Source organism: Vanessa atalanta, chromosome 19, assembly GCF_905147765.1.
Source record: "Vanessa atalanta chromosome 19, ilVanAtal1.2, whole genome shotgun sequence".
Classification (NCBI taxonomy): domain Eukaryota; kingdom Metazoa; phylum Arthropoda; class Insecta; order Lepidoptera; family Nymphalidae; genus Vanessa; species Vanessa atalanta.
In genome coordinates, this window is record NC_061889.1 from 8,197,714 (window position 1) to 8,217,674 (window position 19,961).

The following is a 19,961-nucleotide window of genomic DNA, read 5'->3' on the forward strand; positions in this document are numbered from 1 at the left end:
ATCTCATGCACCATAAAGTCCGATTTATTTATTATTTACATTACATAGATTATACATAAAGAACAGTTAAAGTTTATGTAAGTTTATGTTAGCCGAGCTGTTACCATAAATGCCAACCAGTATGACAAACGATAAAACCTTAACTCATCTTTCCATTGTTTTCAACACATCAAGACCGTCTTTCGGATTAGGCAAATTTTACTCTAAAAACCAAACATATATATCAGTGGCAGCGGTCGAAATCCAATCGAATGGTAGTAGGCGTTAGTCATCACTAAGTTAATGTTTATCGTAATGATATATCTTATTAAAAAAACATTTCATTACTCACCGACTCATGTTTATGTGGTTTATTATATTTATTTATGGAAATCTTGGAGCTGACATAATTACGTTACATTACATCAGCAGCCTGTAAATTTCCCACTGCTGGGCTAAGGCCTGCTCTCCCATTGAGGCTAACTACTTGGATGGGCTTGCACAAAGCCCTCACATCAAGCAAAGCAATGATTGTTTGCAAAATGCAAGGACAATTGAAACTCCTACCTATTTAATACCTCCTATATTTTTATATCTTTAATTCATTGAATTGTAAGAGAGGCCACCCTGACAGAGTTTGGTCAGGAGCCAGAAGAACAGCAACATCGTTACCAAGAATTCATATACTGCGTTAATGTTTACTTTTTAAGATTCAATATTTTTAATCAATAACGATCCAAAAATGCCTTTAGATAAAGTATTGTTATATATTTTTGTTATTTAAATTTAGAAGGACTTTACCCTTTCAACTTTCTTTCTATAAAACTATATTTGTTTTTAAATTATATTGTAAAAAATACACGTGTAAATTAAGTGGTAGTTACCTACATGAGGTATTTGTGTAATGCTATGTTACTTGTCAGGGTAATTGCCGATAGCCAGCCGACCGGTTTTCTTAATAATTCGTTATTTAAATTTAATTACTGAGTCGCGATAAAGTAAGCGACGTGACTGCCGTTTTAAATACTAATGTGTAATTTAAATTATCTTACGCGACATTGTATTACTCCATACGTTTTACTGGATATATTGGTGGTTAACTACTCCTGTCCAGGTAGAGTTAAATACCGGGGTCGGGATGATAAAAATTAATTGGGTTTTCGGTCAAGGTCACGGCAAGAATTCAGTAAAAGCGTGAAATTTAAAAGTTGGCAACACACAAACATAACAATATTGGAAACAAAGATGTTATGTCTCTTGTGCCTGTAGTTACACTGACTCACTAACCGTTCAACCGGGGCACAACCATACTAGTAAAATAACAATATTATTTGGTGTATGGTATCTACTTAGCTGTGTTTTTACAAAGTTAAGCTTTGTAAATATATCGTCAGAAAGCCAAAATGTTAGTTTTTAGAAAATAAGGTTTAAATTTCATACATTAAATCTCATTTCTCAATGGTACCATTTTGGCGTATTGAATGTTACTCTTCATGTATTACAAATGGAAAATGTCTATTTAAACACCAACCGTATATTAGCTCTTTGAGTATCTGTAAATAATTATAATTACAACAAGTAATTTGAGACAAGTTTTAGAAGTCATAAATCATTTTTTTTATGTAAATTTCATAGATTTAGTGTCCGTTAAATGTCAAATAGAATACGAATTAATTACTGATGTTAAGAGATATATAGCGGGTAGGGATTAGCAGATTATTATATACAAAGGCAAGTTAAGGTACGCAATTCATATGTTGTCTAACCGCCAAACAGCAATACAAAGTAATGGGGGTGAGCCAGGATATAAATGGATTATAATCACAAGGGGGAATACAGGAAGCGTTAATGAAAGCTATCTTAGTAAATACTTTTGAACCGATTTCAATAAAAACATGATATTTTGTTAGTAAATTTGTTTTTCTTTGTTTTAAAATAAAAAGTATTTTTAAGAGCCAAATCAAAGTTTATTTTGAATTTCTCATTAGTTTATTAATGTATAAGAGTCAAGATTTATCCAATAAAAAAAAAATATTTTAAACGAATCAAAACAAACTTAAATGGGTTTAAATTTTTTTTTCTTTAACCAATTTATGGATGTATTTTATCATTCAATATATCAAAGAAAATAGTCAGGAAGAAAACGTTTAGTTCACTAGAACAACAAACAACTATGAACGCGTTAACTGTATAAATTTAACACAAGGATACAATATATATATACACTTTTGCACACAAGCATTCCTGAACATATATTTTAAATGGACAACAAAAGTATATTGAACGCTTTCTGGAATTATGTTTTTAAAAAACTAATGCATATACCACAAAAGAGTTTGTTATTGTCTGTAGTCGAAGGATGAATATCTTAACTAAATCGCGTTCTTTCAATAAACGATGACTAAGTTTTAATGAGTTTTTAATTCATCTCGTGCTCAGCGTTGAAGGAAAACCGTGAGGAAACCTGCTCATGTCAGGTAAACCAACATTCATTCATTGAGACCCTGATATCCAAGGCTAGTTCGTTTGGAAAAACGATGTCAGTATGGTTTCTTACTTTAATTATACGTCTAGCCTACCCAGTGTTTAGAATACGACATTCTTAACAAAATATTGCGGGTTCAGAACAGGGAAAGTGCTACTATATATTACTTTTCTTATTTTTAAAGCTTCATTTTTCGGGTTAATGTCTTACTGTGGTGTGATTTGTGAGGACTGGTTAGTTTTTTACCCTGAGGATCGGAATTGCGATTCAACGGGGAAATGCTTCTAGCATTCTTGCCAACATTCCACGCGGTGATGATTTATACATAAACTATTTTTTGTTTGTAATTATAAATAGTAAGGTAGGTAAGTATGTGTCGAATTCACGATTTGAAAAAGTCTTTTTAATTATTCAACATTAAAATTAATTGTTGCGAAAATAACTATTAAAGTTTGTACAGACCTTTTTTAGTAAGTACGTTTAGTTATAACGTGACGAAGTGTTACAAAATAATAGCAGTTCACTTTGGTGTTATATTCGAGTGTGATTTAGAGTGAGGTCGAAGGGCCCGGTTATCTCGTCACGATCATCTAACATATCGTTAGGACCAGTAGGGTAACAGTATTATAATTAGATTTATTGCTATTAAAATGAGTTTAATTTCTTATGACTTGTACTTCATTGGTACCGCTAGTCAACCCCCGAGCCGCATGCGACTCGCCTAGCTTTTGTGAGTGACCCAGCTGGCAATGTTCCCTAATTTATATAAATTGGCAAACATTTAAATTACGCGGGATTCCAGAGATAGTGTGCGCGCTGAGAAAAATAGCTACGACCCTTTTTTTTGGTTTCACGGGAAAGTCGCATTTGCACGATTCTTACGTCATGAGGGACTCGCCCGTGCCAAGTGCACTCACTAAAAACCAGCAGTAACTACTCGGTCTCTTAGGGGACGTCACTGGATCGCTTCCACAAGCAATTTGTTTTTGTATAAATAAAAATCACAGTTTGCAAAATTGTGGTTTTTCCCTTTTAATCCAAGTCATTATCTGTACCATTGGAACTATAATTAAAAAAAATATAACAACTTGAATATTTTTTAATGAACAGACTCTATATATATTAAAATATTTTTTCTGTCGTATTTTTATAAATAAAATATAAAGCACCTTGATTTCGAAGCGAGTGGAAATCTGGCTATTCGCTCTGCTTTCACTATTTTTTATTTCTTTTATATTATATTTATAGTTGGATGTAAAATCTTCCTCATATATAGATAAATAGAAAAGTACTCTATACTATTATATAATTATAACTTCTGCTTAACGTTTCAACATTTAATATTTCGTTTCAAGAATCTCAGTTCTTGTCCTCTCTGACAGTGAACTTGTCGAGGACAGTTGGACCAATAGCAAAGTCATGTCGAAAACAGGGCTAGGTATATGTACGCTAAAAAGGATATATGAACACTTTAAAAAAAGATTTCAACATGAATGAATGTTGTTTCAAATAATTTAAAGCTAAAAAAAGTTACAAAGACAAATGTCGGGCGTACGATTAAGAATCACCGCAGCGGCTCTGAATTGTTTTTGGATATGAGACGGGACCAGCGTATCAACGCATGTAGCGTCCCACACAAAGGCCCGTCCTCGTTCTCAGGAAGCCAATATCACTCCATCAGGTCCCTTATCATCATCACGACCAATTCCAAGGGGGTCAGTAAGAGCAGGAACCACAGGAGCATATTTATTTATTAAACAGAAAATTACTAAAAAATAAACAGAAAAAATACAGTAGTCACACCAACTAACTAAATTGAAGTAAATATTACGCTTACAAACACTACTTCTGAGAAAAGGTATTTGCTAACGATTCTAGGCATTGTGCCAAAAAAGCTGACAGCGTTTTCCTGTGGATAATGTAGCCTATTTTGTATATACTAAATAAATAATGAAAAGTCTACACAATCGTATGTATTGTTATTTTTATTACTCGAAATATTACTTAATGTTTTTGTATGACATAGTTCTAGATGTTGCACATAAAGACATCTTTATCTTATGTATTAATAGCGTTAGCCGATTTTTGTCCCAGTGATTATGGGAAGATAGCTGCTCATAAAAAAACAATAATGGTCTCATTTTGAAGAGCTCCAGCCGTAGTTGTGCAGAAAATTAAAGATGATTCTTGATTGAAATTTGTTAAATTGATGATTTAACAAAGAATTAATTTTAGAGAGCGGAAAAACGTTACTAGCCGGCTAGAGATCGGTACTACGACTGTATATGTAAAAAATAAAAAACGTATACAAAATTAAAGTAAATTGTTTTCAACAAACTAAAATTCTAACTGAAGTATATAAGTAGTAAATAATAGTAGACATTAGGTCTACCATTTGACATTAAAAGTTTTATTTAAAAGAGGTTTTAGTTGCAGTTTACAATTAAATTAAATCAAAACAAAACGTTGATATAGGTTTCAAAATTCCTAAAAAATCTTTCGAATAAACGCGAAGTTTCGCGGCAGAACCACTATTGTTTAATAAATAGTACTACCGAGTAAATTTTCCACCGTTAGACTGAAAACGTGGTACAGTTGGCACCGCTCGGTATAAACTCGTCATATTTATGCATGTATAGCCTATTCCAATTCCTTGAGGAGTTAAATGAGAAAGTATAAATTGAATTGAGATTATAATTAAATGATTGTTCGTATCTTCGAATCGTTCGAATCTTGAATAATAACTGGTATTTACAATATCTTCTTGAAAAGAGTTCATTTTTATGTCTTCGAAGTCGTAATCGGCATTTAAGGCGTTAAAAAAATTTGATTTTTCTTAGTGCATAATATTATATCAGAGCTATTAAAAATTCACATACAAAATGTCAATCAATATGAAGATTAAAGAAATCCACATCTTCTTTGATTGAAATATGCTTTAATCGCTTATGTCCATATATAATATCCTTACTAATTAGTAGATTAATTTCAAGTTTGGAAAATTTACAATGAAACCTCGGATTCGAACTCGCGTCATTCTGTTAAGCTCACTAAGTTCTGTTTACTTTGAAATCTCGGGTAAACCAAGCGCTGACCCAATTTCCATGATACTGATATGAGCGTCGCGCCGTCTGTTGTTTTGGCATTCCTAAATAAACTTGCTCCAATGTACTTGGAATATTAAATATGGAGGGGCAAGGAATGCTCTCTTAAAAATCAATAAGGGTTACTTCTTACATATTCTTGTTTCAGTAATAATTCTATATTACTGGAAGTTGGACGTTACAAACTTCTTCTACATTTAGGGCAAAATTTCCTTGACAATTCTACGTTTCGCAGCTATACCTTCAAGTATAATCTGTCCGTAAGAAAATATAACTGTATTGATTTAAATCTTACAAATATTCTACAGTAAAAGATAATACTATTTTTATATATCAAATTATTAAAAATCATAAGTACTATTGATGGCATTTCATTTACAATGTCACCTATCAAAATCAACAAATCCGAAATATGTAAGAATTATTGAATCCTGCACTTTATTGAATTAGCCTAGCTAGGCTCTATATTTCGTTCGATGGCTATGTTATTATACACTAAGACCCATATCCTAGATGACCAAATGGTCAGATTTTTTTTTATAAATTACATTACAATACACTTTATTCAAGGAGGCTTTTACAAGAAGGTTTCAATCGCCAATTTACAGAACTATATTGAAAGTAAAGATACTTGCGGAACGTAGATTCTACTCAGAAGAGCCGGCAAGAAATTCTTTAGATATTCTTTTTCAACATTTGAGATTCACTATGTTAGTTTAATACAAATTTTATATAAAATATATCCTGCTTGAGAGTCAACAAGTATTAGCTTAGTATTGTTTAATATGCTTCATTTACTAATGTTTTTTTAAGAAATGAAGAATCAACTACGACGAAAGCAAAACTAAATCAATAAGACGCTCCATGTCAAGAGAAAGAATCGCAATTTTGTCATATGTCCTCTCTGGTATATGAAAATGGTACTAGTACCTGTTATATGAACATAATGTTAAGTAAGGTACTTGGAAGGCTGTACAAACCGGGTATCGCGTCACGATGGCTACATAATGTGCGTTTTGTCGGCGCCGAGTCGACGTGACGGCTCCACCGGGCTAGGGTTGATTAATCTAATAATATATAAAAGTAAAGTTCAGAATTGCCCCACTGCCGGGTAAATGTCTGTTGGATAAAGAGTAGGATTTAAAGGTCATTTAACATGCACTTGCTGTCTTTGATTGACATAATTGTATTTCAAATATTGGAAAAGAGTGACTGTTAAGTGCGTTGCCGGTTCTTTGTAGAGTATACATTCCGAACCGGTGTTACTTTACATTGAATACAATTCAGTAAAATGTAGATTCAATGTTTATGCCTACTTGAGTAAAATATCTATTGATAGATTGGCTTTACTTTACGGTTTTAGTGCGTACGTGTTTTGTGTCATATTTCGATACAAGAGTTCAGACATTTAATAGTTCAACAAACATATATTCACTGATAGGATCAATCGAGCAACCGAAATAAAAGACTATGTGGTTAACAGTAAACTCAGAAATGTCAAATTGCTTTTAACAAATATGTACATATGTAAATATGTATTTATATCTACAGAATATTAAAGGCGAAGAACTTAAATTGTATTGATTTATTTTTTGTACATAGGTGGACTGACAAATGTGCCGTTTTATGGTCATTTAGTCTGCACATATACATACATACGTATATGACAAATCTATAATATTGTTAATATGACAAATCCTTTCATCACCAATGGGCTATTAATCTTAATTACGAAGTTACACTTAATTTATTACACAGGCGTATGGACTCCTTAAAACCGGGGCACAACAATACTGGATACTATTTGGCGATACAATATCTAATAAGTGGTACCTCATTGGTACTCAGACGTGCACAAACCCCTAAATAAGATGCTTCGATTTAAAAATTAATCGACTAAAATTGACTCGTACAAACTCGCGAATCAGTACATCCCTTGTTCTTGAAATTAGTCACCAACCGTACTCGCCTTTCACACAGAGATCAAGGCACTACGAAAAGTTTATATTTAGATTGTGACAACCCTAACTGGCAATCGAGACTGAGTCAGGCCCTAACCTTACTGTCGCATGCTAATAAAGCCATAAAGTTGTTTGTGATAAAATAGAATATATTATATAACATTAAAAAGTAAAAGTTGTTTTACTGGCTCTCGTATTTATAAAAAAAAGACGTTTTTGTTATTTTTTAATGAGTATATTGGAAAGTCTTAATATATGCCATATTTTAGTTCTATCTATGTTTCAAAACAAAATATAAATTAAATTAAAATTAAATTTATTGAAACGAAGAATTTCTAATCAAAACATTAAGTATTTTTTTTAAGGAATTGTGGCAGTACCTCGAATTATTTAAGGAATTACTAATATTATTTAGTTCCAAAAATTGTTATGAGAGGTCCAAAAGATTCTAGAAAGGAACTCATTTTCCATTTCATGTAGAAATCAACTTATAAATTTAGTCTTGTAGATATTTTGAACAAGCAAAATGCCTTGCAAAATTAACACAATACGATCTTCAGCACACATGCCAAAAGAGTGCTTAGACCCCTAAAATCACTGTTGATTTCAATACATCTTGCACTGACTTTTGGCATTACCGTCTTTACCATAGGGTATAGGTTTATACATGGGGCACGTGCCCAGGGCCCCTGAGAGGACCCCGAAGAACCAACAATTTCTTTCACACGTTTGTTCTCACGTTGACTGCTATGTATATTTTCGAAAGTGTTATACTTGTAACAAAAAACTAACATATTCATCAAAAAAGGCTATAAAATAGCCATAAGATTGTACAAACAATCAGATTCCTACGAATTTTATAGTTTATTTGAAACTATACTGGCCTGGCCAAAGCGAATTATTTGTACATGGTAGTAAATATCTACTAAAAGGGCCCCAAATTCATGTGTGCCCAAGAGCCCCAGCATAGCTTGAAACGGCTCTGACTTTTGGTATACCATTTCAAATGGCTCTAGGTTAATATTTTTTTGAATTATATTGCATTTTTTCAGGTACATTTTTTATGACTATATATCTATTCAGTCATGAAGGCGCGCACTTAAGCTTTAAATCAATTATTGTTCAATAAAATAAACTTAACAGATATAATCTTATATGTATTAATTCGTAGTAAGTGAATAGTATGTAGAAAAAAATTTATAAAGTGTGCGCTCTCCAAGTGAATGCTACCAAAACTATAACTGCTATACGCTTCTTTGTCTTCTGAAATATCTAAAGAAAAGTCTGCAACAGTATACGTATATCTGTACCAATAGGCAAGTCACAGTAATCTATTTATTTTTCTCACATTATAAGACCTCATAAAAATAAATACCAGATTTCAAAGTATTCTACAAATAAAAATGATAGTTACGTTTTTGGGTCTTTCGGAAAACTCAGAAATATTTCAAGATACGGATATGGCCATTACAACATTCACCATAGGATGAAAACAGTAAAGTGAAAAAGTTAGCACGGTCTAAATTATGCCATGGGATCTGTTTTATTTAATTAAAAAGATATTCCGTTGCTTCTGTTTTTATATCATTATTACCTTAAAGGTTAATCTTCATTTTACCCATGTGAAGTTAGGACGGGTCGCTTGTTAAATAAACATGTTCGCCAGGATATAGCGTTAAATTTTAATTAACTTTCTGTAGCGTGTTTATAAATCGCGGTTAAAGGGTCTTGTGACTCGTGGGCCACTTCAAGTAATTAAGGAAATTCAGCCTTATAACACTTAAGTAGTTTTATGTGAGTCATTTCTACGAATACTGAATACATTTTTTGAGTTGCTTCTTTCTGGGAATATATTTATTTAACAGAGTCGTAAACAAGCTTTCTGCTCTGACTTCGCAGGGGTATTAAGATTTAATATCGACTTTTCTGAGTGCTTTTTTGATTATTGTCATAGGACTGGGCAACCTGGGCTTTGTGCAATGCAACTGGCAAGGCCGCGGCTGGCAACTCACTCATGTATTCTACCACCTAACAGTGATATTTAGTATTGTTAGGTTTCGGCTTAAAGGGTGAGAGATCCTTACATCCGGTACAATAGACGTAACCTCTTAGTTGCCAAGGTTGGTGAGGCATTTACGATGTAAGGCTGGGTTAATATTTTTAACAGTCTTAATGTGAGTTGTGACCACGTACCGTCAAAGTAACATATTTAATTGCCCTTAAAATAAAAATGTATAGTAAATGTTTTCATCATTGAGGTTACCTGCTCATCTGTTATTTTAACCATAAAAAGTATTACGAGGTAAATTGGCATTACTATGTAACAACAAGTGACCTTCATATCTGTGCGAGATCTTATCAATTCAGAGGAGCTTGGAACTCTTGGAAATTTATTTTGAGCGTTATCAATACTTGTGACATCAAGACCTAATTAACCCAATTTAAATTACGAGTTTTGTATTCAATATTAACGTTTAGTTTGGTGGTATCACTGGATCTAATACCTAATCTATTTTTTTTATTTCACGTAACTACGTGTCCTCTACACATGTGATGATGTTGACGATAAAATATATTTTTGTAATAAAATATTTATGTAATTAATATTGCAGGTTCAAACTTTACGTAGCTTGGTGTTAGGGCTTTTGTACGTTTGCCCCCAGAGAAGAGCTCACTGCGCTGGAGGAGTTGCAGATACGTTATGTCGAGACGATCCCGTGGCCTCCGATCCGTATCGAGGATTACCATCGCAGATGTTTTAGTGCGTTTTAATCCCAAATAACCCGGATACATTACTGGAGGTTTCCACAGCGTGAAAAAAACAAAAAAAATGGTGGTGTAATTGGCTATATACCTTCCTCAAGAGGAAGCGTTTTGTTTATATTTGTATACCTTATTAAATTCTTAATTGACTTATTCTTAAAAAACTTATTTTACTTCGGGGCTATTATGCCACATAAAGATGTATCCGGGGCCTTTGAAGTCTGGAACACATAAACTGGAAGCTGGATTGTCCCACACAAAACGATAATAATTGGTCACCCAACAGGTGCACGTTTAAGATTAGCTTGCTTTATAATGTAACAATATTTCCCAAAAATAATGAGGACAATTGTTAGGTATACGTTATGTTAGTTTGTTTCGTGTCGAAAGTAAACTGTAAAATGGCTTTGTATTGCGTGTCGTTGAATAAATGCTGCAATTTAATAATACGCTTATATTTAACGACTTTTATTGCTTCACGTGCTTCTGTTTTCATCGCCGGTAACATTCTTGTTGCAGTACAAAATACACCGAGTCTTATTGTTGTGAAAACAAAGAACTTAATTGTGACCACATTTTGCAGACTTACACCGTAAAAACAAGTTCACTCAAACTACAATAACATATGAACAATATGTTATAACATCTACAACATATAAAGCATAGTATAAAACTTTCATATCAATTGAACATTTGTATTAGGATTTTTTGTACAAACAAAATCAAACAAATGAAGCTTATAATAGGAACTTTACCTTTTCACAATAATAGTAAGTAGGTATATCTCATAATATTAGGATGACCGTACGTTACCTCGTTAATAATACTAGCGACATCGCCAGGTTCCGCACGGGTGCAATTTATTAATGACTAGCGACCCGCCCGGCTTCGCACGAGTGCAATGCTGATACTAAATATACTACAAAATATCTTACAACGTTCAAAGTTTTTCACTCATTAGCCAAAACAAACCGATATGACCCTGCGTTTTAAATTTTTTTTTTTATTTTTTTATTTTTTTTTTTTTAATTTGTTTATTTATTATATAAAAAAGTTTTTACAAAAACATAAGTTCTCGCCAAGCTGGTATGCTTAACGGCGAGACGCGCTCGTTATTACATAAAAAAATTATAATAATACAGTATTCACTTCACATTTGTTTAAATATCACAATGGCGACATTTTTTCTTCATCGAGAAACAAATCCCTTAACTTAACCTTTAACAGTTTTCTGCTTATTTCATTTTTTTGTCTTAACATAACATTTCTATTGAATAATTTTGGTACCATATATTTATTTGTTCTATAGTAATTATTTATTTTTGGCTGATATAACTTTTTGTCGGTAACTCTTCTCGTGTTATATTTATTATTTAATAATATTTTATATTTGTCCTTGTAATATCTTCGAAAATAATATCTGTAATATCTTCGAAAATATTCATTTAAATGACATGCTATAAAGGGCCATATTGATCTATATTAAATCCACATTGTATTTAAGGTACTTAATTGGATAAGGATTAATGTATACCTTAAAATCACTTCGAAAATAAGCCATTATTTCTTGTTCGTATACATCATTTCTCGTAATCGCGGAATTTTTTTAAGACCTCTTTAAAGTGTAAAATATTGTAGTACATTATTTTGATCTATCTCCTTGCGCAAAAAAAATGTGTTTATTTACGACATCACTTTAGAAACCTCTAAAATTATCAGTGTTTCTCTACTATATTGTGCATGTATTATACATACAAACCTTCCTTTTGATCAATCTATCTATTAAAAAATTGCGAATCAAAATTCACCCCTAATCTACCTCAATGTTGCCTTGTAAAATTTCTAGGAGTCGTATATTTTGTAACGCTGAAAAACCTTTCTGACGCAGTTTTGTTTTTTTTTTTTGTTGTTAATATGTGTATTAGTTATATTATACAAGAAGTTGAATCTTCTCATCGTAGTAAGTATGTGGGTAATATACTATTTATTATTGGACTAGATCCTCCGTGTGGTTATATCTGTGATGAATATCAGTAACCTAACACGTGAATCGAGTGTATAATTTTTATATTATTCTAAACCCTTTATACACAAGACAAGAAATAAATTTATTTCTTGTCATTGTGATTTAGTGTCTCTTAATTGAAATATAATTTAAAAAATGTTGTACATGTTGCTGTGATTGACCTGGAAGTAGGTCTCGAGTCAATGACCTAGTGCACCTGTAATCAAAAGCTATGCACTTACAGCTGCATCTAGATCACTAGGTTAATACCCGAAGTTGTAAATATATTTTTTTTGTTACATTTGAAATTTTGAAGGCTATAGAAAATAATTTTATTTTTAAATTAATCATTCAAAGAAAAATCGTTGCATTGATCGTAATCTAAGTACACATATATCAGTCAAAAATGGCGAATGAATATTAAATTCCTGAGAGTATTTATTTATTATATTACCTACGATAAGTAGTACATTACTTTTTAAATATTTTTTACATTCTTATATAATATTTTAAACTACCAATTGATAACGCGATTTAATACTTACTTTACTTGGTGGTAGGGCTTTGTGCAAGCCCGTCTGGGTAGGTACCACCCACTCATCAGATATTCTACCGCCAAATAACAGTACACTGTATTGTTGTGTTCCGGTTAGAAGCGTGAATGAGCCAGTGTAATCACAGGCACAAGGGACATAACATCTTAGTTCTCAAGATTGGTGGCGCATAGGTGATGTAAGGAATGGTTAATATTTCTTACAGCGCCTTTGTCTATGGGCGGTGGTGACCACTTACCATCAGGTGGCCCATATGCTCGTCCGCCAACAAATGCCATAAAAAAAATAAAATAAATAAACACTCAGCGCCATCTAGTTGCTGAGATATAAAACTTCTTTTGAAATTATAATAACATGTAGTTCAATGTTATTTGAAATGTGAAGTAACTTTTTCTTTTGCCGTCAAGAAACTCAGTAGTTACATCTTCCACGAAATAAATACTTTTTTTCCATCTTTATAGTAGGTATTTTATTGAGCAATAATCCTTATTCATTAAAGATTGTTTAACACGTGGGTTCATTCGAACATTCATTCTGTTGCCGTAATACATTGGGTATTTGGGATCGGCGCAATTAATGAATTGAATGAAAATAATTAATAGAATTCTACTTTTAAACCTGCCTGTCGCGAAGTCGACGAGTGCGTATCTGATACGATCAGAAATAAAAATTCCCTTCAAACACGCACTGATCAGATATTCTAATTCCAATCAGCAACACTTCGTTGATGTGAGGGGTCAGTGAGCCAATGTTCCCAAGGTTGGTTGAGCATTGGCTTGTAAGGAATGGTTAATATTTCTTACAGTGTCAATGTCTAAGGGCGGTGGTGACCGCATACCATATGCGCGGCTGGTAGCTTATTTTCCCGACCGCCTATCTATCATGGGTTGGTTGTTTGAGCTGGGTATATTTTATGAGTATTTTAGTGGACAGATAGAATGGCTCAAATGTTTATATGATATTATATTTTATCGTACTTAACAGTTAAAGATGTTAATTATATAATTTAAAAAATACTGCTGAAAAGAGTTTCGTATTTGTAGAATTCTTATAATAGAATAAGACTTTGTTTGGGCATATAATGCTAACAAATTGAAAAGTTATGTAAAAAGCAATTAAGAAAACTTAAATGGCTTCTCTAGCCCCTAGAGCTAGTAAATTCTTGCAAAAGGCAAGCTCTCTACTTCATGGTTTCTAAGCTCAAACTTAGTAATTTTTTCTGAGAACCTATGCTAATTAGGTATATTTTAATGAACTATAACAACTTCCAGGTGTTCGAGCAAGACACGCATCTCCAGCACTGCGTGAAGCCCTTCGAGTTTTACGCGAAGCGTGGACAGAGCCCCGAGCGCTGACAGATCGCTGGTGAGAAATTGAAGTTAATTAATAGTTTTTATAATCATTTATAACACACGCACACGCCCATATACAGATACGGATACCCGCACACGCAGACACACATAAATTTCAGATACAATAACGTCAAAATGTTATATTAGTAATAAAATATATATCGCAACTAATAACAAAATGAGTAATTAGTTTTTAAGTATCATGACCTTTAGGTCGAGGTATACTAATTTAAAAACCCTCACTAAACTACGTAAAATATGTTACTTGTACTTGGCTGACACGCTACCGCGTGTCTAGATATACAACAATTTTTTAATTTACAACATTTAAGTTTTACTTATTTGAATGCCTTGTAAGACAGATGTCTGCGAATATACAGGTTTCACGCGAATCACAAAACAAAGCGAACCTCTTAACCGCAACAGGAAACTATATCTCAGCTGTCTTGGAGTAGTATTTCATACTCGGCCTAAGCTACCGAATTACGTATAACGTAATTTACATACTACGTACATCTGTACTTCACTAATAGTGTATGTTACTTCACGCTTAAGCGACTTAACAGTTTTAAATGAAATTTACTACGGAGTTTGAGTCCCGGGGAAGGAGAGAATCCTTTTTAATATTTACTCCTCGAGGTGGTAAGTGACGGCTTGTGTGATATTTGTAAAGCTGGTATTTGGTAGTTTTTGTACTTGTTTAGTGTTTATCTCAAAATGCTTAAGATCACGAGTAACTTGGTTGGGTTCTACTATTCGTTCGGTGCAATATAATTATATTGTTATTTACTTGGTAGTTTGGGTTTCTTGGTAACCACTTTCACACAGGTTTCGGTTTGAAGATGTATGGGATGGTTTATATCTCTTACAGTGTCTATCGGTAGCGCTGATGAATCACCATCAGATCATCACCCATTTGACAGTCTGTCTATTTAATTTTAAATATAGGTACATCAAGTTGGTTGAGAATTCTCTATTTTCGATTGTATTGTGTAAGTAAATAGTGTGCACTTTAATATATCCTGCGAAGTCGTTTAATCCCTTTTTGTAAATATTACCGTGGCTGGAAACGAGCAGGACATGTTATCTTTATATAAATAAAGTTCTGTACGTGTGTATGTCACATATAATAATCCTAAACGCCAGGACCGATTCTGATGTGTTTTTGTTACATTTGAGTGGTTTCCTGCATGGTTTAAAAAGGGCAGGCTGGGTATCGTTACGATTAGAATAAATATTTATAACAATGATTGAGTTATTATTACATTATAATATTACTAAAGTAATACCCGAACCAAGATGAGCCGAGATGGCCCAGTAGTTAGAACGCGTGCATCTTAACGTATGATTTCGTTGTCTAATTTCACCGAAATTCTGCCACACGTGTATTCCACCAGGCCGCATTGGAGCAGCGTGGTGGAATATGCTACAAACCTTCTCCTCAAAGAGAAGAGTCCTTAGCCCAGCAGTGGGAAATTTACAGGCTGTTAATGAATGAAATTAAAAAATACCATAGTATTATTATTTTATACATATACCCATTATATACGTAATTTAATAATTATGCCACTATCAGCCTTATATATTTTCCATTTAAAGAATGGAATTAAATTGGAATTTTTTTTTGCTGGCTAATATAAAAAAGTCACGTGTTTTGAAATTAAAAAATAAACTTGAATGAGAAAATTAATTATTTCTTGATATTATTTTGTAATTCTTAACAAAACGCACAAAAACACTGACTATCTCGTGGGACTCGTTCCTCGGAACCCACTCGATGGTATACCGCCTTAGTGCACACCGAATAACCAATCATCTTAAAATAAAACAAAGTGTTCTATAAATAAACGTAGGAAACGAACAAATTGTATTGCAATCTGTGGGTTCCACATGTAACTCTTGCGACATGCACACTGCACATGCTTGCATTAGTTCAAGAGCTGTAATTAAACACAAGAACTCGTCTCGGAAATAGTGTTGTTCGAACGCTAGGGATGCACTTGTTGTTTCAGACTTTTATTTACATTTAGATGGATATATTATAGGTCGTTTGATTCAAAGACGTCACTACTTATAACAAACGAGTTAAAAAACAGTCGATATCTGCCTGCTTGGTTATATTTCATATAATAAAACCGGCTCAGAAACACGCTGCATCTTTTCTTAAGAGTTTTATATCTATTGGTTTAGTATTTGTTTTTCATAGACGTTACAAAAAAAGTTATACGTTTATTACATTATATTCATCACATTGTGTTTGTTATTTATTAATGAATACATTTATTCAATAAATATATGCATCCGTGTTGTTAATATTTTTGCTGTGTTCCGTAAATCTCAGAATAAAATTTCATTTATTCTGATAGATTTATTTCATTTGGTTAGGTACCACATACTCATCATATAAGAGTAACTACTGAGTTTCTTGCCGGTTCTTCTCGTTAGAATCTACATTCCGAACCGGTGGTAGCTTTACTTAATATAGTTTGTTAAATGACGACAAAAGTGCTTGTAAAAGCCTACTTTAGTAAAGAATATTTTGATTTTTGATTCTGATATATTCTACCTCTGAGCAACAATACCTAGTAATTGTTGTCTTCCGGTTGGAAGTGTGAATAAAATGTTTTAAATGTTAGATAAATGATAAGACATGTTTTGTTCGATATAAAACGACTATATACGTCATCGACATCATTCATTTGGTCCTAATCTATTTATTTGAATTACAGAAAGAGGATTTGCCATTCTTATGGTTGGCAGCTTGCCTGACTGAACGTTCCTTATCAAACACTTCACACTTGCAACATTCATCATCCCAAATTAGATGAAATATTTTCAAAGTCAAGAGTCAAAACTATTCAATATTGAATCATTACACTTACTTCAACTGTAAGAAAAAAGGATCTATGTACAATTCGAAAAAAAAAAACAATTCAGACCTGAGAAGAACCGGCGAAAAAAAATTCGTCGCGACGTTTTTGGTTTTTTCAACATTTGAATTTCGAATGCAAGTTTTCATATTTATATTTAATTTCAAAGATATGTTATCGAAGAAGTCATTCGTTTTATAATACCTCCGAAATCACATAACCAAAATCCACAAATAATGCTTTAGTTATTTTTGTTTGAAATACATTTCCAAAAAAATAAAATTTTGCATTCAATAGCCCATTTATTGAGAAAACGTCATAGATATTACGCGGAGCGTTTTAACGCCAATGAAAATATACTACTAGGTACTTTTAAATACTACTAGTTAAACCTACGGCTTTACTCGTCCGAATATAACTTTACCTATAGTACAGTAAGAGTAAGAAAACCTAAGTCAGTTTTTAAATTCATTTCCTTCATCAAGCCGTAAACTCTTAGTACCTTTTGAATCTAAAGCATTATTATAGCTTTTAAACGCTATTATACTCTTTGCTAGATGCGACTTATAATGACATTGCGACGCAATATGTCATACTCGATCGGTAAAGCTGGTTATCGCTCATACTGAGCACACGAAAATAGATCTTAAGGTGACGAACCTTTTCTTTCCCTGACTGTACATAAACTGTCAACTTTAATATTATCACCCCGAAGAGCGAATAAAAATGTAGCTTTTGTCCTTCCACGGGAATCGTAATATCTCCATACCAAATTTAATTTGAATCAGTTCAGCAATTTAAGCTTTAAGACGTAACAGACAGAGTTACTTTCCCATTTATAATTCATAGTAGACTTCAGAATACTTCCCAAGCGCAAGTTTGGGGATTCTTACGGTCATTAGGTGTGGGCAAAACCACGGATAGCTTTCAAACTACCGTGGACCTCAATGAACTAAATCAGCACTTCAGCACGCCACCTATAACATTAGATCCTGACACTAAGTCTGCTACTCTTTCGTATCTATCTAATCTTGTTCCACCAGACCTGCCCCCTTTCACTTTTGAACCAGTCTCGGAGGAAACTGTTAAGAGGAATTTCCGATCTATCTCCACAAAAGCCATCGGTAGCGATAATCTAAGCCTGGATATGATACTTCCTGTGCTGGAGGATATTGCACATGTGATCACTCACATTATTAATTTCTCACTTTCGTGCAATATCTTCCCAACACTTTGGAAGAACGCCTACGTTATTCCGCTACCGAAGACCACCAATCCTTCCTCTTGTTCTCAATACCGTCCCATATCTATACTGCCAATCCTATCAAAAGTCCTAGAATCTATAGTTCACAAACAACTGTACTCCTACTTTACCATCAACAACCTCATGTGTCCTTTCCAATCCGGTTTCCGTCCATCTCACAGCACTGTTGGAACACTGCTGAATATAACTGAGGACATTCGGTATGCTATGGATAACACCAAGCTTACTGTAATTGTTCTGTTAGACTTCAGCAGTGCTTTTAACTCTGTAGATTTTGACATTCTTCTTGGTACCCTCCGAGCGGTTAATATTTCTTCCTCTACCATTGATTGGTTTCACTCTTTTCTTTTCGGGCGCCGGCAGTGCGTGAAAACAGAAAATTCATCGTCTGATTGGTCTAACTTATCTGCCGGTGTTCCTCAAGGCGGCATACTCTCTCCACTTCTCTTTTCTGTTTTCATTAATAACATTTCACGTGTCACCTCTTCTCCCTTTCATCTGTATGCAGATGACTTACAGCTGTATCGTCATTGTCAGTTGAGTGAGTTGTCTGAGACTGTTGACTGCCTAAACGAAGACCTTTTGGCTGTTCAGTTATGGGCCAAATCTTATGGCTTACTGGTTAACCCTGCCAAATCACAAGCAATGATCATTGGTAGCAGTAGGCTAAGAAGTAAAATTGACTGGCCATCTGTGCCCTGTATCAAGTATGCTGGGGTTCCAATAGCCTATCATGAAAACGTAAAAAACTTGGGCCTGATCATTGACTGCAACATGTCTTGGACGTCTCATCTCAACGATATTAGTAAACGTATGCATTTCACGTTTCACTCTCTCAAACGTCTCCAATATTTTCTCCCTTTCAACACCAAAATTATGCTCGCTCAATCTCTTCTTCTCCCTATTCTCGACTACGCTGACGTTTGCTTTCTGGATGTGACAGAGGAACAGCTTAATAAGTTAGAGCGCTTACAAAATCTTGCTATTCGCTTTATTTTCGGGCTACGTAAGTACGACCATGTGTCTCTTTTCCGCGCTCAACTTAAATGGCTGCCTATCCGATTTCGCCGTGATATGCACATCCTTTCGGTCCTTTTCAATATTCTCACAAACCCTAATATTCCTGAATACCTCAGCTCCCGCCTCAACCTGCTTCCTCCTTCAACACGCTCCAGGCGTTCTTGCATCACTACGATGCTCGATGTGCCTCGGAGTAACAGCAAATTTCGACTTCAGTCGTTCACAGTACGAGCTCCGCTACTATGGAACAAACTTCCTAAATACATACAGGACAGTACTACTATTGATATATTTAAAAAACGATTAAGACAGCATTTCCTGACACAAGTTTACCCTTCATCATAAACTTTGATATTAATATGTGTGTATCTATGTATATTATATATTTATTTATATATATATATATATATATATATATATATATATATATATATATATATATATATATGTGTATTGGTGTATATATTTATATATATATGTGTATGAATGTGTATTTATATAAATATTTTTTTTTTTTTTTTATAAGCAATGATGCACTACATTGCCCGCTGATTGACTCTTATCACTCACCTCCATAGGTTGACTGGAAGAGATCACTTTTAGA

At 33.5% G+C, this 19,961-nt stretch overlaps 1 protein-coding gene across 2 annotated transcripts in view; it reads left to right on the forward strand.

Annotated features, from left to right (window-relative positions):
- Positions 1-19,961, forward strand: part of LOC125071263 — a 71,308-nt gene that overhangs the window by 17,090 nt on the left and 34,257 nt on the right. For both annotated transcript variants that reach the window (XM_047681405.1, XM_047681404.1), the window contains exon 2: positions 14,123-14,216. The gene's annotated coding sequence lies outside the window, so the exon portion shown is untranslated. The remainder of the gene's footprint in view (positions 1-14,122; positions 14,217-19,961) is intronic.